Below are 17,219 nucleotides of genomic sequence, written 5' to 3' on the forward strand. Positions count from 1 at the left end.
TGATAAATACTCTAGACCTGGGTGAAAATGTAAGGTTCTGAAAATTGCAGGTACAATGCCAACTACTGAGAAATACTTGCACACTAACCCACTGGTAAATAATAGCTTTTATTTTTGGTTCCCTGGTATGTAAATGTCTAAAACTCCCTTGTTTGGCACTGGTGCTATATATGCATACTGTTATTCAGAATCAAGAGGATAAAAGGTACTTTGTGACAAGGTAATAAATGTACTGTACATCCATAAAATAGTTAGTTTGTAATGTGAAAAAACATTAATGTTCAAATACCATTTAGAAAATATCAGTTGGATTTTTTATAACTTCAGCTACTTACATGCTCTGTATGAATATTTTCATTGTTAAACTAACTCATAACCTTTGTTCAGTCCCTAAATAGTCTGAGAAATAATTACAGCTCGTTATAGCTCTTGAAAGTGAAGACTGGCACAGAGATGTGTAAGGGCAAAAAAAGTGTGACCATCAGCTCTGAAGCCTATACCTTTAAACTCTGGATGAAGAAAGCAATTTAGGCCTGAGTGGTCTCAATTATTTTCATAAGAAAGCATATGCTCCCTTTAAAGTGAACTGTGGAAGCTCAGGTGCTGTTAAGTTATCTTATGTCCTATTTGCAGCATGCAGATAGGATGCTAATACAGGCCCTTCTCGCCATCCACCCTGACTGTGTTTCAAGACCTTCAAATCATGCAGGGCAGCTGTTTTTGCCACACCCAACTCTTCCATAGATTTTTAAATTAAATTATCCTGCCTAAGGATCTGCCCCATATATTTGTTCTGTATAAAACTACTTAAAGTGGGAGGGACAAACATTTCCATTAGGAGGCCACAGTAGAAGTTACTGTGTTAACTGGATATCCTGGTTTGACAGAGAGTGTTTTGATTTACACACTGGTGAAATTAATCTGCCATATTTGATTTTAAATATACATTTAAACATTTCTTCTTACAAAACTGATGTAGTGATTGCCAAAGAGAAATAGGTTTCACTAAAGGAAATGTAGACTTTAAAAAAGTCTGAGAAAGACAGAGCTCACTCCTAGCTTATATAGATAAGTTTATATAAACCACATAGCATAAGAAGCTATTAATATTCAAGGGTTATTAGTACAAATCCCTTTATAAAGCAGCCTTACTTTAGCTTTTGAGTGACATTGCAACATTGTTTTTCAATGAGACTGTCCTTGAGAGTCAACAAACTCCATTTCACTAAGAGGGTTAATTAAGGTCAAGTTTATAATGGGGTAGGAAGAAGCACAGACTGAAGTAGCCGTATATCAGATTGAGATTTCAAGGTCTCTGCAACGCATTAATAACTGTGAGGCTGTCTAATGTGGGCGGCATAACATATTCTGCAGCAAAAAATTCTTGGAACAAACCTGAAAATCCTTTCACTGAAGGTTTCTTTGACAGTGTTTTTCCGACAGTGTTTTTCTGTCAGAAATCTCTTTCTAGTCAGCCTTGTTTCTGAGGGATTGTAGCAGGTCAGAGAGGAGACTGTTGATCAAGCAAGCTTTACTGGGTTTGTCCCAGGTGTGGGAAACACATGATCTCTGTGTTGCCCCAGCTGCAGGGGGGAAGTGAATCTGGTTCTCCTGCATCTCAAGGGTGTGGTGCTCTGTCTGTAGTATCTATGTATATGGTGGTTCTCTTCCCTCCCACACCCCACAACCATAAATTTCAAGGGGTCAACCATCCTTCTTCCATGATGGTGATCTGCTAACTGGGCAACACCCTGCCTGCAAAAGGGAACAAGCGAGGCTGGAGCTGCTTGTGAAGGGGCAGAGACACTGACTGTACCCATGGTGGAGCAGGAGCCTCTGTCCCTCCTGGTGATGGACAGCAAGCCACGTGTCAGTGTGCCTGTCTGCTCCAACTCTGGTGCTGCTGCTTTTCTTGAAATGCATGAAGAAAACCACCCTGGGGGAAAGTTCAGATGCTGTGAAACTGCAGGAAGAGGAGAGGATATATTAAACCCACAGGGGGAGGGAGGCAAAGGAAGGGTTGGGTGTGAGTGCTCTGTTTACGTGTGTATATTTTTGTCCATTACAGGTGAGTATAGGGCAGTTTGGGATTTTTTTTCCACCAGATAAAGACTTCTCTGGTGACCACCATAACTTCCCCAGCACAACTTCTGTGACCTCTTCTGTAAAATTACTTGTGTTGAAGGGAGGACTCACCAAAGGGATCTCCTAGATTTTCAGAGCAGTGTTGAAAATTTAAATTCAACAGAAATCATCAGACTCCATCTCTTCAGTTTCTGGAATTTTATATTGTGGTATTTTTGTCGGTTTTACGGATCTGTAGTAATAAGAACTGAAACTTTTAAATCCACGTAAATAAGTGTCATTAAAAAAATACAGCTGTCAAGGACAAATGGAAGAGCACTATTGTTGAGTGGCTTAGCTTTATAAAGCAACTAGAGCTCTCTCCCTCAATCAAATAGTAATTCCAAGAAGTTCAGGGTATGACAGCAGCTCTAAGACAAGATGTTTAATTTCTCTTCAGGGGCACATTTGTCACAGGCTAATGTTGTTTTGCATAGTGTAAAGGGAGCTTTTCAGATTCTTTTCAGCTATCTTCATGATACAACTTTGCATTTCATAGAAGTAAGTTGTGTTGAACAATTAATTTTTTTTGTTGTTCCCCACATGTGTGCCTTCTTCACGTAGATCTCTATATAGAACAAGCTACTCAAAACTTCATCACATTGGGCTCAAGACTTTTATTGTTCATTTAAGTAATCATGTAAAACATTACAGAACTTGATGACATAAATGATTCCTTGCAACAAAAAGAGAGCAATGCAAGTGAAGGAATTATTTTTTACCAGGCATGCTATGGGAACTACCAGGATCCTTAGGTTTAGCTTGCATTTTCTTTTCAAACTCCCTTTCTTCACTCAGTTTTTGAAAATTCAAATATTCAGCAGAATGATTGTGTCTAATCTACATCAAGATCCACAGGATGTATCTCTCTGTCATTAAGGTAGTGAATTGTCAGGAGACAAATGTTTAGCACCAAATTTTTCAGTTTCTATTCCAAGCTGTAGAGAAACAAGAATGATGGACTCAGACCTGGTTTCTCCTGCCTTTTCTCCCTGACCCTTCGCAATATGAGATCGCAGTATCTTGAGCCACTCCCTGGCTCCTGCTCACTTTATTTTCTAAGTCTTTCCCCATAGTCCTAGCTTATTTTTTCAGTATTTTCTTGAGCCTAGTTCCTTCTCTCATTCCTTCCCAATTTAGCCCCCTCTTGAATCCGGGCCTTTCTATGCGCTAAGCCTTCTGAACCTGTCCAGCTTTGGTTCTGTCTGTGTGTAAGTTTGGCTGCTTCCAGCTTCCTCCTGTGTGCCTGGTAGACAGTCAGCAAGGAAGGAAAAAGGATCTTTGCTTTCAGTTACAGTACTTTGTGCCACAGTGGCATCTAGCTGCCGCAACTACAGATGAAATTCCACACAGTCCGTGCAGTCCTGGTTTGGAGCAGGTCAGTGCAGATGGGCTCTTCAGAGAATTCATCTGCCAAAATGCTGAGCACATGCAAAGTGTGATCAAAGTCTTAGGATGGCTTTAGCTTTTGCTTTTTCCCCTATCCAGCAGAAGACGAGTCCTTGTAGCAAAAGACAATCCCAAGTGAGCTTCAGATGTCTGTTGCAAAACTGGAAATACTAAAGCTTTTGAAGGAACTGGCTACAAAATTCTTTGTATATTTAAAATAGTATTTCACCCTACTTTAGTCTTCGAAATAGTTTGAGATTTTTTTGCTACAGCTTTCTAAAATATTTCTTAAATAATCAGGACAAGGTAAATTCTCAAGTAAAGATTGTGGACTGAGTGGAATGAACCCTCCCTATAGAAATTAGAAAATGTTTAACCAACTAAAAGAAGATCCTAAAAATTAGGATCTTCTAATAGTATAGGGGGCTGGTGAATATTCCTTTGGAATGCTTTTGGTTGGTATCATTTGGACATACACTTACTCTGTTCATAGTTATTTTATTCTATGACTGTACAGCTAAATCTTCACCCAAAATATGTTTTGTTTGTGTCCAGATTTTAGCAACAAAGGAAACTAAGAAAATAAACACAAAACATTATTTCCACAGGTTCAAACTCGCAAGGGTTTCTTAGCATACCCAGCTTTTGCTAATCAGCAGCCCCAACTCTGCAAAAATTGTATTAGCTTGCGCTTGATTTTCTCTAATGGGAGAGGTCCATTAAGATCATTCGGGCTTCTCATCTGCATAAAGCTACCTCATATATCTAACAGATTACAGTGCCAGTTTTCACTGAACTTTCGGTCTTGTGTAAATTTTCTAGTATTTTCTAAGTTAACATTTGCAACATTTCTAATGTTTTCCCTTGTAATTCTGTAAAATAGTTCAAAAACTGTAATCACTCTGAGTGCAAAGAGTTATGAAATACACATGCCAGTGAAAACCTTTTACACTTAAAATAATCTTCAGGGTTTTTCTTTTTGCATCAGATAGATAAGAATGAAAACTTGACAAATGGACTGTGAAGGAAAAAAATTGTTTTCATTATTCCCATGGCAGACTCTCCTGGCATTTGTCATGGTGGAGGCTGGTGGAACACCCCACAGGGCATTATCCTCACCACAAAAGCCAGCCACAGGGAATCCACTAAATGCAGCATGGAGGATAACAGGGCTTTTTTGTTTAAGTACATTTTCTGGTGGATTCTGGGACATTTAGTAGTTTCTAATGATAATAACTTTATCCAATTTTTAAAAATAAATTTAAAAAATTATGTTCATTTTTAATGTAGGGACAGTTTTGTGACATTTATTTGACAAGCTCCTTTGGTCATGAACTGCAGCTAGGACTGAGGAAACCTGAAAACACATTTATGTACCATGCTACGTCCACAGAGACAGGGGCACTGACATTGTACCTTGTCAGAACAATCCTTTGGTATTCTTAACACATGATATTTATGTATTTCTAATTTGTTTTGCAAGAGTTTAGTTTTAATTAAAATTTAAAGATTATGAAATCAGTGATTTAGTTTCAGGGCTCTGGAGCAGAATGAGAATTTTTTAATAAGCTTTTGCATTTTTTATAGGAGGAAATGAAAGTTAAGAGTTTACCATGCATCATGCTTTCTTTTTTTTTAAATTGAAATGACTAAATTAAGAGGACATACAACTCAGGTTCTGAGTCAAGGGAGGAAGCCTTGTCTCTTCACAGTACTAGCACAACTGTGACCTATAGGATGGTGCAAGTAAGTCTGTAGGAAACAAGGGAAGGATGATGTACAGCCTTGCAGTATGTGTAGTTTAGGTGCTTTTTTCTTCTTTGTGCATCTCACTCTCTCTTTCATTTTGTTTCTCCTCATGAATAAAGAAGTTATGTGGCGATTAGCTCCTGCCCTTCTCTTTGCAGGTAAGTCAGTGTCTCACTATTATGCCAACAGTGTCAGAAAGGACTGGCAAAGTAATGGGAATCATCAGGCTCCCTTTCCTCTAGGTTGAAGTTCTCTGTTGCTTTTCTCAGCTGCAATGAATAAGGTATATCCTTCTGTGCTCTTCCCATTCCCACCACTACAATATGTGTTTTATGGAACCACTGAGCAATTGTGTTTTCACAAATAAATTCTATTTGCAGTTTCTTATTAGCCCAAGGTTAAAGAAAATAAATAAATCACTATGTTGCAGTAGGAAGTGTCACCAGGTGAAAGAATTAAAACTTCATTTTCATATCCAGGCCATTTAGAGATATGGCTGTGGACTTATTTGATAATAAGCCATCTCATGGAGACAGAAAGATATGATTTTTATACCCTGTGTATGTTTGGAAAGTGAGGGGAATTTTGCAAATCATATGCAAATGGTCAGCCTTACTGAAAAATGATAAAAGGAAGAATCCCTTCTAGCGTCATTACATTTAAAGGATGGAAACATTTTTTTCTTAATATTTCAATCTGATAGGCAGGAATTTCTTCTAGAAGTAATTTTTGAGGCTGTCTTGTCTCATAACTCTTGTTCATATGGGGGGAAAGGTATGAGGATGACAGGAGGAGGATGTGGGGCTGAGAGGATAAAAAATGGAAAGTCATTCTGTCTTCTATCAAAAATACATATTGGCTCCACATATTGGTTCCATTTGAAAGTTACACTTAAAGAAGCCAAGAAAAAAGAGGCAGAACCCTTTAAACTTCATGGTTACTTAGGCCTTTAGAGATATGAATGAAGAGAAATTATTGAAGCAGGAAACAGGGTGCAGATCCTCTAACTGTATTATAACAAACTTGCATAAGCAGAGTCAGTGTATACCAGCTGTGGATTTGATACTGAACCCTGATTTATAATTTCTTTTGCTAACAATTGTTTTTTTCTTGGGCTTGATTTTTGGCTTTTTTTTTTTTTTTTTTTTTGATGGCTAATATCTACATAAAGATCTTAATCGGCCAGGCTGAAATATTAATGAATAGAGCTATGTTAGGACTGACAAGTTAGTTTTTAAAGCATAAAGATTGGGGGCAGGGATCTCATCTATTCTAAAATAGTGGAATTATAAGAGACCCTTTGAAAACCAGAAGTGGAAGGAAAATTAACAATGATTTAATGATGAAGAGGCAGACTAACATGTAGGAGGGAAATCAAGAGAGAAAATCACTGCAAAAATACCAGGCTTTCGGAGTAAACCCTTGATTTATGTATTTGAGTACAGCAGAAAAAAATTGCACAAGAACAGAGGGGGACCCTAAAGCAGGAGGTTGAAGACATTGACTGTACTCACATAGTGATTTGGGGTAGAATTTTATCCTTAAAAGTATACTAAAGAAATTGCTGTTTTGCTTGAGTTCCTAGGGAAACATTATCTGAAATTAAGAAACCAATCATATTTGCTATTTCACTGTTGTTAGGAAATCTGCTGTTTCCCATCATTCTTTATTTTCGGATTACCATTCCTTTGCATCTCTCCTGTGGTTTACTACTAACAAGTTATCAGGGTCAAGATGAGAAAGTGTGTTGCTATTACACAGGGTTTTTAGCTTGGGATTTCTACCTGTTTGTCTTGTAGAAAAGCCTGGTTCTAAATGTCAAAGATTTGATGAATGTTCTAAATTAAAAAATAATAATAAACCATGAAATACGAGTGGGAAAGAATTCCTAGGTGGATTCTTCTTGTCTGCATATTGAGAAGTTTCCCTTGGGGCTTTAGAAGTTTCAGGAAGAATAATATGGGGCTGCTGTTCCTGAGGTCATCAAGTTGTTCTCCTGTCTCACATAAGCCCAAGCATATCTTGATAAACTAGTAGATAAATCTGTTATCGCTTTCACCATTAGTAAGCATTCTTCCAAATATTTTCATGCTCAAAAGTATGCATGCTCTTAAATGTAAAGCTCCAAACTGTATTTAAGATATTAAAACTCTGAAATCTTTCAGCATATTCAAAACTGGAAGATACGTTGTTACTAATCAAAACCTTAAACAAGAAAGAAATGCATCCAGGTGCTTGCTTCGCTCTGACCACTGCAGTATCAGCACAGAGAAAAAAATCTCCCAGGATCTCATAAGTGAGCCTCTAAAAAAAGTTAATAGTTTGAGCAGTTCGGTATGCAAACTTTCTTTTTTTTTTCCTTCTCACCACCGTAGTTCAAGCCCATTATTTGTGATTGTTTGTACCAACAAAACCAACCAGACAAGCTGCTAATGAGATTTCAAAGATGGTATATGTGCTTCAGAGACCAACATTTTCTCCTTCAGTGGCTGAAGCCCTGCTATACAGTTATTGATCAATGTAATTTGCAAAGTGTTTTAAATAAAAATACAAAATTTTTTAAAAAAAGGCAGACTAGGGGACCAAATGAACTGGCATCTGTGTTGAAACCAACAGTGAAACCTTCATTAACTTCAGTGACGTTTCCTTGATAGGATTTCCTTGATGTTTTCCTGGTATACCACAGGTTCCTCGGAGTAGATCGCTACTGTTAATACTGTCAGCAAATAGCAGTCTTTTAACGGCAAGGATGATGGCCAAGCCCCTGGTACAGTAGTCTGGCATGGGTTCTGCCCTACAAGGTGCTCAGTTCTCAGTCTCTGATTCAGCAAAGCCCTGAGACATGGGGTGAGCTGCTGGCACGCCAGGAGTCCCAGCCGTCCTCTAAGTGCTTTACTGGATTGGTGCCACCATGCTTAGTTCTGTGAACAATTGGGCTACATACAGTAAACATAAATTTTACCCTATGGTTTCAGTGTTTATGCTGCCAAGTTGATCTCTTATTTGTAGATTTGTAGACTTGTGACTCCAATGATGTTATCAGTCTGCACGCAGAAAGAAGAAAAATCTTTAGTTCTGGAACAGCCTCAGAAAACAATGCGGCCAGATACATCTGAGTATCATCGGCCTGTCCTAATTGTTTTTCAGGGGTTCAGCATGTATGTCCCTACCCAGGGAATAGCTGGGGAGCATAGTGAATATTTTTCAAATAACTTTTTTAACTAACGAAACTGAGTGGTATTTTTAAATTGTTTCCAGTTTTCACAAGGTAAAAGCATTGCAGCAGAAAAGGTTGCTTCACACTGCTGCTCATTGCTGATCCCTGGCTAAAAGAAGTCACTCAGTATTGCACAGATGAGTGACTCTAAAATCTGTATCAGCTGAATCATATTTTTGATTTCCTTTTTTAAAGCAGAGACCACCCTGTACTTGTGGGATTGAGCTGGGAACAAGTTCATTAAACTAACAAAATGAGACAGGTATGTAGCAGAACTGTCAGGAAGAGCTAGCATTGACTCAACCCAGTATCTTGTTAATGAAGTACTGTATTTATGGGGATGGTACTAAAGGTTTTTAAGGTGATGAACTATTTATGTCATTTTCTGTGATAAGCAGTATATTTTGCAAGTTATAACTACTTGTGTTGAGTGTGCCCTTTGGATAACATGATTCAAGTATGTGTGTGAGGCCTCTAAAAGACAGGTTAAACAGTCTCATTTTTGAATTTTTTTTGAAGTTGGTTTTGAAAGCTAACACAGAAACTGGCCAGTGAAGTGACAGAAATATTTTCATGAATGTTGAATTGTTTGCAGCAGTGTCTGAGAGGTAAAATTGACCCCAGCACCTCTGATCAGAGTTATTCTGGCTCTGAATCAATGTGGTGATTAAACTTCACATTTTCAAAAATCCTGGCCATTTTGTTTGTTCATTTGTTTGTTCTTCTATATATTACAGAATCAAGATCTTCAAGGAAAGGGAGAAAAATAAAACTCTGAATATCAGTAAATAACAATGAAGCATGTAGGTAGTAAATGATAACTACAAAGCGTGAAGAAGGACTTAGAGAGCAAGATCCTCATTTTTGTGAGATCCAGCTTGAGACTGATCACAAAACAGAACTCTTGCTGATATCACTGGTATGGAATTGAAAGCTAAAACCTGGACTCTTCCATTTTAATTTGTTTTGTTTCTTATATCTGATGGATGATTTATAGGCAAGTCATATGTATCTGCAGTTTTGCTCATATACTTTAATTAGAAAAATAAATGTAATGTCATATCTCCATTACTTATATTTTATAGTACGGTTCCTCTCCAGACTTACCTATGCCAGGTTATAATGACAGGTAGTGTTTTGAGGTGATTTCAGCTGAGTGTTATGATTAATAGTCTCTGTTCACTTTGCATCCTTCCCTTTTTAGTTTAAGTGTGGGGACCAGAATAAAAAACTCCAAATATTAAGTGTTCCTTGTGAAAATTATGCAAATTGCAGTCATCTGCTAAATTAATTAATTGCGTTCATCAGAATAGCATATGAAAAATGAAAGATATTTCCAAATGTTAAATAATGGCTGGATCATTCTGAAATTAAAAAAAATTAAACAGATACATGGTCATAGTCTGCTATTCACCCTGTGAAATTGCATTTGACCTCCATTTGGGTAATTGTATTATGCCTGCCTAAATTTCCATGCACAGTGATTTACAATTGAACATATTATTCTACTCCTCCTATTCTACTGTACTGCATGCTGCTGCTATTTATTGCTATGTAGTTATATTTATTTAGAGGATGATTGTGTTCTAGTGACTGACTCACATGGCTCCTATTCGTATTTCTTTGGCACGTGCATTTTCCATCCAGGTAATTAATACCACTTAAACAAAGATTATTTATGTATCATATATATTCTGATGTACTTCAGACTTCTGATAAAAGAGAGAGAGGAAACAAAATTATAGAACAAAAGGAAAAGATTTGTCTGTTTTTTCTTGAAAACTATGGGGGACTTCTTTCTCGGGATTCCTCCCAGAAACATCCCATAAACTACTTCATCCCCTTTCTCAGCAACAGAGACAGTTTTCATGATGCTGGCCTATGGCTCCAAGCAGTACCTAGTGAATATAAAGATATTGCTCACTGCCTGAACAGAAAGTCAGCAGTTATCTGATATTAGTCTTCAAACATAATTGCAAGTTTAAACTCATTGAAGAGAGGTATTTTATCACAGAGAAAGTAGTGTATGTTCATTTTATATTTTTAATCAGGCTTCAGCTCTGTAGCTTTACCATCTACGAAGAATTCATATCAGATGGGAATAAGGCAGAGAGGCTAATTTAAGCCTAATAATTTGAATCCTAAATTTACTGCTAGTTAAATGTGTTGGAAAATGGATTGCTTTGGAATAGCTGAAGTACAGTGTCATAGAGTTGTTACAAACAGACCTTTTCCCCCCTCCATGGACAAAGTATTGTATTTTGCAAAAGGGTAAGAAAGTGTGGTTAACTTAGACCCACAAGCTCTGAACTGTATGTAATGCCTGTTCTAGTTGTACCTGGGTTGAACTGTAATGTACTAAATAATGCATATTCAAAGTAAATGTTAGATCTGAGTGGCACTGAACTCTGGAGATCAGTGAAAACAAACAGGATCTTGCGTCTTTTATTAGTAAATGTTTGGACATTTGTGAGAGAGAGGAGAGTGCTCCTGTTCTTGCAATAGCTGTGAAACCTGCCTAACATGCTTTCTGTCAACCTGCTAAGTAACCCTTTCTGAAAGTATCTATACAAGGAGCAGTTTAGATAAAGTAAGAAATAGTCTGAGACTATCCCTGAAATACAGTTCAGGCATGAACATGTTCTGATATTTGAAAATGTCAGGAATCCTAACATTTTCTCTTTGTCTCCATCTCCTGCATTAGTATTCTCTGCTTTCAGTGAGATGGATACAAAATATCAAATTCTTGTTCCACTTATTAAAGGGACTTCAAACTTGGACTCAGACCCAATCTTTTTTCAATGCAGGAATTGCATTATTCCCAAAATTTTGAACAGTTCCCAAGAAACATATCGAACTCTTCTTTGATTCTACTATTCTCAAACAGAAATATTGTTTAGGCCAAAGGCCCACCTGAAAATGAAAACTTCAGTACTTCAAAATCTGAAATGTGTCACTGAGAGTTACAAAAGTGCTTGATGATATTACATTTTGAACTAGAACTATTGTTTTAGCTAGAACATATAATGTATATCCTAAATTCCATATTTTACTTAATTATCTCATAATTACAGTCTCATTAATTACTAATTTATCTTAATTTCCTCTGGTAATTTCCTTATTAATCCCTACTTTAATATGTTATATTTTTACCCTTCCTCCTTTAACTGGGAAACAGACTTTACAGTCTTTGCTATGACAAAAGGGGTGTTTCTTACCTCTAAAGCGTAGCTAAATATGACTTTGCAGTTAGCGTGTTTTCATTAGAAACTTGAACGACCATACAATCATCAATCTTACTAAGAACACAGGAAAACTTATATGTTTCTCACGATTTAAAAAAAAAAAAAAAAAAAGGTAGGTTTTGTGTGGAGACCAAAGTGTCCTGAGATTTCTTCAGGAAATATAGTCATTTCAATGTTTAGGACCTCAGTTCCTACTTACTTAGTTATCGTTCTGTCTGTGTCTCATTTAAGCAGGTCTTTAGTGAGGGTCTCTAATTTTATTTTATTTTTTTTATTTCAGAAAGCTCTGAAATCTGAATCTGCACATCCCCATGAGTGGATATTCCCTACTTTCACTTTTCTCCAGGCATTCTTTCAGAAATGTTGATTAACTATCTCTATTTAAAAAAAAAAAAAAAAACAAAAAAAACCAAAAAAACAACCAATATATATAGACAATAGGAAATGCCCATTCCGTAACTTGAGTTTCCCCTTGTTTGAGAAACTGTACATTAATTAAAAGATCTAATTTTCTTCCCTCTCATTGAAATAACTCAGGCTGGAGGCATAACTCTCAAATGCTTATATCTTGCATCCAAATGGGGAAAAAGTATTTCTAAGTGAAACAAGTGAGTGCACAGTTCAAATGAACTTTCACAATATAACTCAGCAACATTTTAATCAAAAAGGATTCTGTTGTTAGCACAGATGGAGGCAAAGCAGTGGGAACATAAGCTGTCCAGCAGTAGCAGAGCCAGAAAAAGAGAGGTCCTCAATTTAACAGTGTTGGCAGAGTGTAGTTCCCTGTAATCATGCAGCAAGTCTGATGTTGCATACGGGGATAAGTTGGAATTGTTTTATTTTTATGGAAATTGTTTTTAGGAATAGCTTTTGGAGTCCATACCACACAATTGTAAAATAAGTAGATTTATTATGCAACTCAACCAGTCAGCAAAGAAGGCACAGAAATGTTCCCTCTGTATATGATATTAACAGCCATTACTGATTTTAACCATATAGATCTAAGCTTGGAGAATAAAGGAAGAAGGGGTTAAGAGAAGAGAGCAGGGAGAGCTGCAGATGGGTATTACATCTCTTTATTTACAGTTTACGATGGTGTAAGTTAAGGATGGTAACAAAGCCTACCAGAGCTGTAGGTTGTTGAGACACTTTTGCCTAGATAGTGTCTGTGGTAAACTGCCAGTTGCTTGTTGTTACTGCCCTGGATGCTGCCGTTCCCACCAGGGTCAAGGCATTACCCTGAAGGCAAACTCGGCAGACTCACCTCGCACAGCCAGTGAGGATGGATTTAACCTAAGTGCTTGACTGTAAAGCAGCTCTGAAATGTTCTCCTGAGAAGATGATAGCAGTAACAAACAAGGCGGGCTGTGGCATTTCTAACAGCCACAGATCTTTGCTGATTAAATGTGTATCAGGCCTCTCAGTGTGGCCTGAGGTAAATTAGAAAGGGAGCAGGGGACCTTCAGCTGGCGGTCGGTCCCGTGGCCCTGATCCATGGCTTCTCCGGAGAGCAGTGAGAGAGCACCGCTGGGGTTTCTGCAAACTTAAAGCTTCCAGCAGCATTCTTCGTAAGATACATTTCTGCAGGCACCTAAACCCAGGGTAGATTTGCTTTCCAGAGGTATAATTTAGACCTAAAATTCTAAATACACAAAAGATTACAAAAGTGGCCATGAGTTACCCATTACTCCTGGGACTTGTTTTAATTCACTGATCCTGTGCTCTTAGTATCTCCCCTATTCCTTTTGGCCTTCAAGTGTAATTTTATTAGAAAAATGATTGCAGAATTACCATTTGCATTTAATTTCTCGGTTATCTTTATATCAAGGGTTTGAGATTGTTTGGGCAAGGCACTGTTAGTTTACTTCATGAATAAGATTATCTGCTGCAACTGCTAAGATGAAAATCTTTCTAAAATCTGGAAATGTGGCCTTTCTTGGTCTTCTCATCCAGGCTAGATAGATCGATTGTTTTTCTTGCCTCATAATATTTTGTAATATAAACCAAGTGGTATTTTATAACTAAAGAATTCAGAGAATGAAGAAGTGCTTGACTTTCTTTTCTGTTTTGGGGGTTTTTTTGAGCATGAAGACTGTTGTGCTTGTCTCCACAAAGTCAGCAGCAAGCAGCCACGTTGCTGTGAAATCCAATCAAGTCCTTTTTGCTTGGTGACTTCTGCTTTTGGGGATTGATTCTTGCTAACTTGCAAGTCTGAGTCCAATTCAAGGGAAGAAGACCAGGGAGTGGAACAGAGACTAATAAGCCACCTCCTCAGTCATGAACAAACATTTAAACTTACTGTCACTAGAAGTATTGAAGGTCATGGGGCTGTAGGAGTCTGACTTGTGTACTCAACAACTCAAGCTTCAAAAAAGTTTTATTCCTTAGCTCACAGACTGCTTTACTCGTGGCACAGAGCAACCCGCAACAGAAACTAGAACCATGTATTTAGGCAACCAACTCAAAGGAAGTCAAAAGAAAATCTTTGTAGATAAGTATGTATGGAGGTACTTGCTATTTTCAATTATATTGTATGTAGGATTAAAAAAACCCAGAAAGTATTCCCTTTGCTACAACAATCAAGTATACTATGTATAAATTTTTGAAAGAAAACTTTAAAAAAGGAAAAACCTAATTCTCGTCTAGAACATAAGTATTCCCTCTTGTTTGTCTTATTGATGGAGGAAGAGAAACATCAGTTAGCATATTAGTTAAGGGTTTCCCTTAGTTTGAGGAATATAGTGCTTTAAAGGCACTTTGTTTTGATTTGTTTTTTTCCCAAAGGCTGGAGACTTTGGTGTCAGTAAAGGTTCTTGAGTCCTTGAATTATCCCCCCTGGGCTATCTTTAAATCTAATCTTAGCCAAGCATTTACTAGTTATAAGATAAAGTTGGAGATTACTGGCCAAATTCTCTTTTCAGTTATTCCACTGAAACCCATTGAAATCAATGTGAGATTGGACTTGTGTAACAGGGAAGAATTTGGGCTACTGTCTTCAAGAGATAAGAACAGGGCCAATACTATAACAGCCTTTTTCAACAAAAACAGATTCAGACAAATTTAGAGTCATGTGCTGTTCTTGATGTGCATGTAGAGCTTCAAGGGTTCATGTTGGACACATTTAGAAAAATACTTTTTTTCTAGTTGTTAGGTACGGAAGGCATTTGGGTGGAAAGTATCCCAAATTTAATTAATTTTAATTCAAGGTTATGAAGCCCTATATTTGCTTCATAGGTAAGCAGCATTTTCAAAGTCACAGTGTGGCATAGCGCAAGTGACCCTCCTGAGAAATAGCTGGTATTATAACTGTAGGTGATGAGGAGTGTACACAAACTAGGCTTTGCTGCATAGTGTTTCAATATCTTTCGTGGAAGTAATGTGATCCCATCTCTTCTCCCTTCACTACAGCACTTATGAGAAACAGTAATGCTTGGTGCTGTCATGGAGTTTCAGTCTCTAAATCAAAGCACTCAAAAGTGGTAAGTCTGGTTATGTGAAAGTAAGAACCTCGCCATAAACCATTAGGTTAGTTTGGCCGTGGGGGTGAATAGAGAATGAGTTCTCACAGTGTCAGGACTTTCGTTTAGTTGGGAGCTAGAGAGACAAGAAGAGTGGTTTTAGTTTGCATTTATGCTAAGCAGCTCACCTGCTTCTTCCACAGATCTGTAAACTCAAGCTTGGTGCATTTCTTGTTTGAGTGTTAGGCTTTTTGGATATAATAATGATTGAAAATGTGCCTTAGCATCTTAGACACTGTTCTCTATTCTTGAGTTACTTTCATCCATTTTTACAAGCAGTGCCTCAGGCTTCCCCTTAAATCTACTTTTGTGGGTCAGCAGGCCTGTGGCCCTATTTTCTTCGTAGCAGTGACCATAGGAGCAGCAAATTAGTCCATACTGATACCTTCTAACATTGCCCTGCTGTGCTTCTGCACTGGGATGCTTGTGATGCTGTCTTCTCTAACTGATGTAGTCATATAGACATGTTCAAAATGGTGTAGCGCTGCTTTGTGTGGTTAAGCTGATGTGTTGCATGTTAAAAGGAGCTGGTTTTCAGTGGCAGCTGGAACAATCCATAGCATTATATCCAAGGAAAAAAAATTTCATAAAGTATTTTAAGACTCTTGGATGAAAAGGGATTTATATAAATGTAAGGTAGTATTATTATAGTCATTTTATTAAATAACAATAGTAGGTGTCTTTCTTTAGGCATAAAATCTATGCACATGAAAAACAATAGTTGGCAGCCTGCAGGAACAGCACAGTGTGCTGAAATGATGACAATAATGAATAGCTCTGGAACACCAACAGAAACCACTGTATTGCATGTGTACTGTGCAGTATGTGAACAGACTGCAATAGTTTTATCGAGGATTGTAAGGAAGTGTGTAAAACCAAGCTGCGACAGTGTAAGAAAAATACAAAATAAAGCGAGCAGGGAAATTGTAGCTGGGGCTCTTCTTAGAGAAAAAGTTGGACAGATAGTAAAGCAGAACTTGTGTTGATTGGCAGCTGACACTAGCTCTTTCTTAAATTGGATATTTTTTTGGGATTTTACTGTAGCGCTGAACACAGGAAAGAAACCCATACAAGTTCATCAGTGTGAATCAGAAGTGGCAAACCTTTTGAAGGACCTGCCAAACTGAAGGGTTTGTTTATTCCCATTTATACAGATTTTGTTCTCTGAGATGTGCCTAAAAACCCTCATGATAGCTTGACCCCTTTTGTTCATTTGCGCCTGTTCTCTTTTTTTTTTTTTTTTTTTTTAATTCTTCAATGAATGCCTGGATTTCTGTAGGGTATTGCTGAGTGTGAAAATATTGCCTTATTTCCTTAAAGTGAAGCAAGAGTATTTCTTAAGAAAAGTAAAGATTTTGCTAGCAACAGCAACGCAAATGTAGATAGATTTGGCTGGAAAAGAAGAATTCCACAAGTAATACAATATTGAGTTTTCCAAATTTATTTTTGTTCTTGGTTGGAGAGAACACTGCAACACTGAGTTCCAAATTATCAAGAAAACCCAGAAATAGAGCCCTAATTACATAGCCTGCTGATCAAGGCAATCATCTGGGTTTTGGGACACTTGTATACACGTTCCTTTCCAATTAGCACATTCCAGATGAGGTCTCAATAGCTGGCCCGAAATCAGCTCATCATAGATTCAGTAAATATTTTTCTGTGCAAAGGGGAAAACCTCAGGTAGTTGTGGGATAAGTAGATGATATCTTTGAATATCCTGTTAATTATTACCCTCTTGCTTAAGAAGTACAGCACATAAGTCTTCAGTCTGAATCTGAGAGCAAAGGTGTCAATTTTCCCCATTTTTTGTTTTTGTTGGTTTTTCTTTTTTTTTTTTTTTTTACACAGCTTTGTATTATTGAGTCAAAATACAGAGATTTGACTGAGAAAATGAAACCATTAGCATGTCATCGCATGGTTGTCTTTCTTGATAATGCTCTTTGTAATTTTTATCTAATTCAGGTTTAATTTGACTTT

The sequence above is a fragment of the Strix aluco genome, chromosome 4 (genome assembly GCF_031877795.1).
Source record: "Strix aluco isolate bStrAlu1 chromosome 4, bStrAlu1.hap1, whole genome shotgun sequence".
Classification (NCBI taxonomy): domain Eukaryota; kingdom Metazoa; phylum Chordata; class Aves; order Strigiformes; family Strigidae; genus Strix; species Strix aluco.